The sequence below is a fragment of the Cyprinodon variegatus genome, unplaced genomic scaffold (genome assembly GCF_000732505.1).
Source record: "Cyprinodon variegatus isolate N-32 unplaced genomic scaffold, C_variegatus-1.0 Scaffold1532, whole genome shotgun sequence".
Classification (NCBI taxonomy): Eukaryota; Metazoa; Chordata; class Actinopteri; order Cyprinodontiformes; family Cyprinodontidae; genus Cyprinodon; species Cyprinodon variegatus.
In genome coordinates, this window is record NW_015151985.1 from 81,332 (window position 1) to 89,233 (window position 7,902).

The 7,902-nt window shown below is 36.3% G+C and overlaps 1 protein-coding gene across 1 annotated transcript in view; it reads right to left on the reverse strand.

The window, feature by feature from the left end:
• Positions 1–4,458, reverse strand: part of LOC107103808 (E3 ubiquitin-protein ligase Midline-1-like) — a 71,775-nt gene extending 67,317 nt beyond the window's left edge. The window contains exon 1 of the mRNA XM_015403638.1: positions 4,284–4,458. The gene's annotated coding sequence lies outside the window, so the exon portion shown is untranslated. The remainder of the gene's footprint in view (positions 1–4,283) is intronic.
• Between the last annotated feature and the right edge of the window lie 3,444 nt (positions 4,459–7,902).

Genomic DNA, 7,902 nt, shown 5'->3' on the forward strand with positions numbered 1-7,902 from the left:
ATGCAATCAATTGATTTTCCTTAAGTCGAGCATACACTGTGATTTTTTCAATCGTTGCACACAGCTAAAGCTCATACTGTATGACCAAACCAAAGGGTTAGGTCATACAGTGTGAGTTCACAGCTGACGTATGTTCTCACACTGTGCGGCCCGACACTCTGATGCAATCTGCTTGCTCACACTGTACGTCTAAAAACCATGCCGGACTCAGCTCCGCAGTGAGATGACACTTCTGGGACTCTTCTATCTGTAAGCCAGACCAGTAGAAGAGGAATATGAAGCTCACTAGAGTGAAACACGCTGCCTTGGCTATTTGTGCAATTTTGTGTGCTTAAAGCCATAAAAAGAAAAGGCGACAACATATTTGGACAAAGACATGGCTTAGCCAACGTGGCAACTACTAACTGTAAATTTTACAGAAAGAACTCTATTTCACGCACACCCCCGACATGCTTCTGAGTTTTTGTCTGAGAGAAAGAAGAACAAGAAGAATCCTTGTTTGCGAATGCGCACTGAGCGATTTGTCCAAAACCAGGATCTTCCGTCTAGCAAGGAAACATTTAGTATGGACCTATGTAATTTTTTTTTTTTGGGTGCAAGGTTCAAATAAAAAAAACTATTTAAAAAAAATAAGTTATGAGTGATAGGGCTGTCTGTGAATCTGTGCACCAGGTTATCTGTCTTCTTCTCCCAGTTAAGAAACATGACTGCTTGTAAACATGGTTGCAAAGGGCTAAAGATTTGGTAAGGGGTGTACATGGTTGTTTACTCCTGTATGGGTCTGTGTAGCCATGTGATGTACAAGTGGCCTGTCCAGGATGTACCAGACCCAGGCAAAGAGATGGATTACAGTAAACCCCTTCCTTTCTGCTGATCTCCAACATATGTGGGCAACTTTATATTATCTATTGCTAAAAAAAAAAAAAAAAAAAAAAAAAAAAAAAAAAGGTGAATCAAAATGACATGATAGAAATCTAATTTGGAATGAATAAAATTTGAACTGTCAAGTTGAAAAATTAGTGAAGAAAATGCAAGGTTAACTAAAAGCCCACATGCATTTAAATTATGTTGCAGTACAGATTAATTCTCCCCTGCTAGTCAGAGAAATGCAATATTTTCTGCACCAGCAGCTAAATGCATTCCATTTCATTATTCAATATTTTGCTCTGTGTTTGTTTCTGCCTTGGTAACAAATTAAGCCTGCAAAGATTTGCTCCAGCAGTGTTAACAGTTTGAAAACATCTTTGCGTTGATAAAGAAAAAGGTTCACGAATATAGTCCCCTAAACTTCAAATAACCTTACAGAAATTCTTTGCAAAGTTTTCCATAATTCATAAGAGTATATAAAGCATTTGTATTATTCATTTACCATGTCATATCCACTTTACTGCTTTGAAGTGAAGAATGAGTTAGTGTTTAAAGTCTCATCGAATTTTATGTAGACCTGAAGGATCTATTTATCATTTAGAGGCAGGATTTACTTTCTTAATGTTTTTGAAGGATGTGTAAATATATTCTGTGCAAGCAACTAGGGAAACTAGCCATTACTCATCCCCTCTTTCTTCAGAGAAATATCACAAGAAGCTATCCTTGTTTACCTAAATAATTTTGAGCTTTATCATATAAAGCTCAAATATAAGCTAAAATAATAAAGAGAAGAATTTGGAATTGGTCTCAAATGGCTTTGTCTAGTGTTTGAGTTTAATATCATTGGAAAGTTATATCATGAGTGTCAGCAATGTAGTCCAACCCTGGATACTTTATTTAAATTTTCTTTTATTTCTATAGTCCTTCAGCCTCATAAACATTCTCTCTCCTGAGACTCTTTCCTAAAACTGCCATTGTGAATAAAGGGATGCTTATGAGTTGAACATAACAAAACGTAGCTCTCAAAATGCTAAATGTAAAAATAGCAGGCAAAATTACAGCAGAAGAAAATAACAGTTTTAGAAGAATTTTTGATTGAGTCCTACAAAGAGCAGAACACATAATTAACCCTTCATACTGTCCACCCCAGATTGAATTTGAGCTTCTTCCATATGGAGAGAGGTTCAGGCAACCAAAACCAAGATGAAGTAGATGAAAAAACTTAATTCAGACCATTAGGGTATATTTTAAAAATAGCCAGGCTTTATTTGTTGTTCAAACTGTCGTAACTGATACTATTATATACTTAATAGATCTGGATAAGCTAAGTTAACCTGAGTTACCTCACATGAAATGCAGCTAGAAGGACAGTAAATAATGATTAAAACATACAACATAACCTCAATATGTAGGGCTTGCTTACCAGATATACTACAGTTAAAATGTGTTCACTTTATAACTGGTTGATGTCCTTGTAGATTTAGCATATTTTTTGTAGAACACTGTATTGTATATTTTGTTCTTTGGAGAACAGGTTATCTAATTTTGTTTTTCTCCCAGCTTGAACCCTTGTGGATTATAAAAAAAAAAATAGTTTAAATGGATGCCTAAGTGTCCATTCTATATTATCCTTACTTTATGGACAAAGTCTACTTGGTCTTTTGTTCTACAGCTGGGATACTGTACATAGACTGAAGGGTCACTGACTGCTGTTCGTAACAGCGTTATTTTAAACCAAACTGTGTAAATTAACGCAGAACGTTTTAAACATGCTGCATGTAGCATTCTTGGCTAAAAAAACTGAATAATGTATATTAGTGAGTTGTTCTTAAAGAAATTTATTAGAGGGCAGCAAAAGGGTTTGTAATCTGCTGCATTAACAATACTTACATGAACAAATTATTGATTTACAGATCTTTTTGTGGATTTTTGGTTACATTTGTGAAAGATTGTCAAAGTAACAATAAATGACTTGTGCAAATACCATAACTTCTACATTATTGACGCAGTATCAAGAATATTAGGTTCTTAATTGGTTTGAGTTGAAAATTTCTTTTTTTAATTTTAATATGTTTAGCTACTGTGAAACTGATGATTTTAGTCAAGATTATCATACAGTGAGAATCTCACACACACTTATATGCCTAATCCTAACTTATAACATTGCAGTATAAAGAATAGAACAATCAAACCAACTGCCTTCCTCTTTAGCAGGAATGAGGGGGTACCAATGAGTGAAGTGGAGAACTGGTTAAAGCCAAAAAAATGAAACTAACTGTCTTTTATTTTAAAAGCCAAAATAATGCATCATTTAAGTTGCTCATGCAATAATGTTAATGCATATCACAGTGGCAGTATGACTTCTAACAACCAATTAAGCCTTCATAATATCCTGGATGAAAGTGGTTACCCTAGAATGGCTTCCTAAATGGAAATAATTCTACATAAAGATTAAAGTAGCTAATTTGATCAAAAACCAGCTACTTAGAAGGCTCTAGCTCTTCATTATTATTCTGTTTCCAGCTTCTAGAAAACTAAAGATAAGTGTGAATGATTGGTGAACCTGCCATGTATTTATATAAGTTTTTATTTGACCATATTTAATGTCAGAGATGAGGTTACTCTTCAGTACTCCCCTGGCTTAATACTTACCAGCAAACTGTTAAAACTAGGGTCACAAGTTCATTTTTCTATCTGTATCAAGATCTCCCCTCTTTATGATGCATTTTCCCATGTGTGTCTACTGAAAACATAAGTTAGTTGTTAAGTGCTTACAGAGGTTGGAAAGAAGGCATAATAGAAGAGAAATACATTTCTTATTTGAAATTGGTGCCAATAGCCTCTGTTAGATTGTGGCATCCAAACAAGCAATATAATCCTTGCATATGAAGGGAAACTTATATTTGAATATACACATTTAAACATAAAAACATATTTGATTGGTTTTTGGTATGCAAAACAAGATACTGCTTCAAAAAGGATTCATGTAAAAAAAATAATGCAATGTGTAGGGCAGTTCTATAACAAATCTCTTATTTGTACATTTAAAGTTAAAGAAATTTTGAGAATGATGTGCTGAAAACAGTTTACAAAGTTCATTATTCTACTCTTGATACTTGAATAAATCAAACAGTCATTCAAGTTCTCACAGGTAGAAAAAAGCTTCCCAGAAACAATGATAGCTGCACATACAGTATGTGCACTCAAAAACCAAGCTGAGAGGACATGAGGCAATTAACCCTCACCATCCATTTGCGACCAGCTCCACCCCTCAGATGTATGACCTCCTATCCTAATATGTCACAAAAGGGGGAAACCAATCCTCTGAACCTCCAACTGGTTGAGTTTTTTTTTTTTTTTTTTGTTCTTTTTTTTCCTGCGGTGAATGGGAATTAGGCAACAAAGGAGGCACTTACACTGAAGAGCTTCACATGGTCCTCCGGGAGATAAAAGAAGCGGGCAGTCACTCTAGTTCCAGAAAACAATAGCGGCAGGAAAAAAAATCCTAAGTTGGAGACGTAGGTAAAATGTAAGACCAAGAGGAAGCAGGTTTACCCATCCACGAGCAGATATGCAAATCAAAGCACTATTGTTCTTTTCCTACATCTTCCCTCCTCCTCCTGTTCAGCTTTGCCCCCCACCAACACAACCAACCCGCGCCTTCAGGTTTGACTTGTCATGTGCTCCGACTCAGGCAAGCGTGAAGCAGGCAAAAGAAACAGGCTCCCTGGACCTTGTGCATAGGTTAGGAATGTCATACATCCCTTATGTGGATTTTTTTACTCCTCAGCTATATTTAATACCAAATAGATGGGTTTTGAGTTAGTTCCCCCTCCCGACTACTTTTAACTTTCAGTGGCTATCACTGAGTGGAGCAAGGGAGAGTTATTCACTGATTTAAAGACTAACAGAAGGATTTTAAAATCTGTTCTCTGAGCTACAGGGAGCCAGTGTAAGGACTTCAGAACTGGGCGCATGTGCTCTACTTTCTTAGTTCTTGTGAGAACACATGCAGCAGAGCTTTGGATCAGCTGCAGTGTTCTGATGGACTTTTAAGGCAAACCTTTAAAGACAAAGATGTATTAATCAATTCCACTAAAAATAAATGCATGACTATTTTCTATTTTTTCTCTAGACACGTTTTCAATTGTCAATGTAAAGGGCAACATCAGTTACATAAATATTAGAAGTATTTAGACCTTTAGTGATGACCAAGACCAAAATTGGTCCTCGATTGTATCTTGACTGTTTAATATGTTGAGTCAAACAAAAACTTTTAAGTGTATCAAACAGTTTGCACCTCTGTCTTCAGTGTTGCCCAAATGTGCATTTCATTCCCCTGCAATAATTATGTAGTCATTTAAGGAATTAAAGAGTTAATATATTGTGAAATCCTCACCTCTGCTGTTTCACTCTCCAAGCAGGTCTCTACAGGACTGCACCATTGGATAATTGAAGGGGGGAGGTTGATCTGATGTATGTAGTTTTCTTTATTGTGTTTGAGTATTTGTTTGGATTGAATTAAAATATTTGTTCCCTGTATTTATTGGTAAAAGTATTTCTTAATTAGTTGTTCGTTTAAACCAAATTTTCTTTTTCTTCTTGTTTTTGTGAAGCTGAACATCCTTTTAAAAATGGTTTCTTCCAGTTTAGTTCCTCCTCTATGTAAGAAACATGTCTGCCATTGTTCTTGGTTGGTGTGCTTTGGTTGATGTCCTGCACCAGAAAAAAAATCTAAGTTTTGTTAGCTGAAAACTCTTCAGAGCATGTCCTTCTTTCAACCAGTTTGGGTCCCAACTCCAAGACTGCTTGGCCTCCTGACAAGCGTGTGACAGCCACACAAAACAAAACATACCAGCCCTGTTTTATTTTACTACCTAAGAAATAAAATATTTCCATGCACTCCTTGCAATGCACTTTGTGACCACTAGGGGTCTGAGTACACCCAGTTGGGGTACACTGTATTAGATTATAGGACCAGTATACTGTAATAATTTTTTTTTAAAGGAGAAAAAAGTTCAAATTTTTGTCATATATTAAAATTTGTTTGATCTAAAGTATTTGAGTGACAAAAAAATAAAAAGATGTGGGGACCGCACACAATTGCAGACAACTGTCTAGAGTAAATTAAATTAGATGAAAAATTGCACCCATAAACCATCACCTGAGATGACGATAAGTCAAGTTTAAGCAAGGGCTGTAGCTCTTATAAATATATATATATATATATATATATGCTTTCCCAGTCTGTGCTGAGAAGGTTACATCCTTGTGACATTTACTGATATCCAACACTAGTATATTTCCCTTTATTTCCCAAGCTCAACAATGGCTTATTTGGCTGTTGACGTGAATACAGCTCCCTTCAGTAACTCATCTTGTCATAATATTATGAAAACCTCAAGTTTAAGTATTGATATTATTTTTAGAAAGCAAATGTCTGTGTCTGGTCCATGGATGTCAGCATCAATGTAGAAAATAGAAAATGAGTAGACTTGTGGGCATGCTGACTTGATTGACACCTGTCTTAGACTATCACCAGTTCTTTGTCCTGATTAGCATTTGGAATATTTTTGTGGGCAAAGTTAATGTGAAGTGCAAGCAACAAAACATGAAATACTCCAAAGTGTCAAAATATAAAAGCTCTTTGCGCACTAGAACCAATTTTTGGCATTTTTTGCTTTTTTTCTAAGCTCTGAAGCAAAACACAAACTCTACACTTTTATATAATATATTATATAAGCCTAAATGAAAATAAAATGTGATTAAGCCTAAATGAAAATTAAAAAAAATGTTTTTCAGACTGTTGTATTTCAAAGCTAACACAAACATGACTAGAGATGGACTAAAGCCATATGGCTTAACTGTAGAGATTAACCCATTTGCCAATACAAGTGAGGAAAGCAATTATGCATCACAGTTGACAGAAGATAGGGTTTTAATGATGGGGGGTGTCTAAACAGCCCAGCAACATCAACAGCTAAGTTGAGCTCCACCAAAGAGCTTGTGTCCTGCTGATGAATGCAGACGTTCCTATTCATCGACTTATTCAGTGACGGGAGAGATGACTGATTACACGGAGCATTAGATGTGCCGCTCTCTTTAGATGTGATTGTTTGGTGCTTTGTGAAGATTCCAGACAACATCAGGCTGATTTTCCACATCCTCACTTCATAGATATGAACATTACGATTATGTGCTTGTCTGTCAGAGGGACGGTCGAAGTATCCTTTATTTGTTAGGTTTTGATGTGTGTTTTATATCTTTTGTACACTCTGAACAATGAATGCAATTACGAAATAGATTTCAAAGCTGCTACGAGTTTGGTTTTTGTCTGGGAAGATTGTTGCCATCTCCATTTTTTCCCCTAAGCTTTGCACCCTTTGCTTTTTCTTTCAATATTTTTTATATTTTTATACTATAATGGGTCTGTGAAAAGGATGTTTGTCAATTAGCTCCTTTATCTATTCATACCTTTATGGTTTAAGTATTAAAATTCCCTGACTACCTTGTGATGCTTTTTACTTAAGATGGATCAGTTTAAACCCCTATCTGCTAAAGCAAAATTTAGGTATTCTCTTCTTTTGCTATATTTTGGTACAGTTGCTCAAGGGTCATTAACCATCATGATTATAGAGACTTTTACAGGCACTGGTTAAAGTTGGTACAAAATGGACAAGGGACATGGCAAACTTGGAGGCCCCTGAACAAAGTTGACATGTATATGTGTGTGTGTATATGTGAAGATGAGGTTCCAGAGACTCTGTCATCGATGGTAAGGCCCTAAACGGGATGTACAACCGAAACATAATTGAAGTGGCAGATATCAGGAAATCCTAACAATGGCTTGACAAAGTCGGACTGAAGGAGAGCACAGAGGCACTCATCATGGCTGCACAGGAGCAGGCCCCAAGCACCAGAGCAATAGAGGCCCAGATCTACCACACCAAACAAGCCCCCAGGTGCAGACTGTGCAAAGAGGCCCCTGAGACAATCCAGCACATAACTGCAGGGTGTAAGATGCTGGCAGGGAAA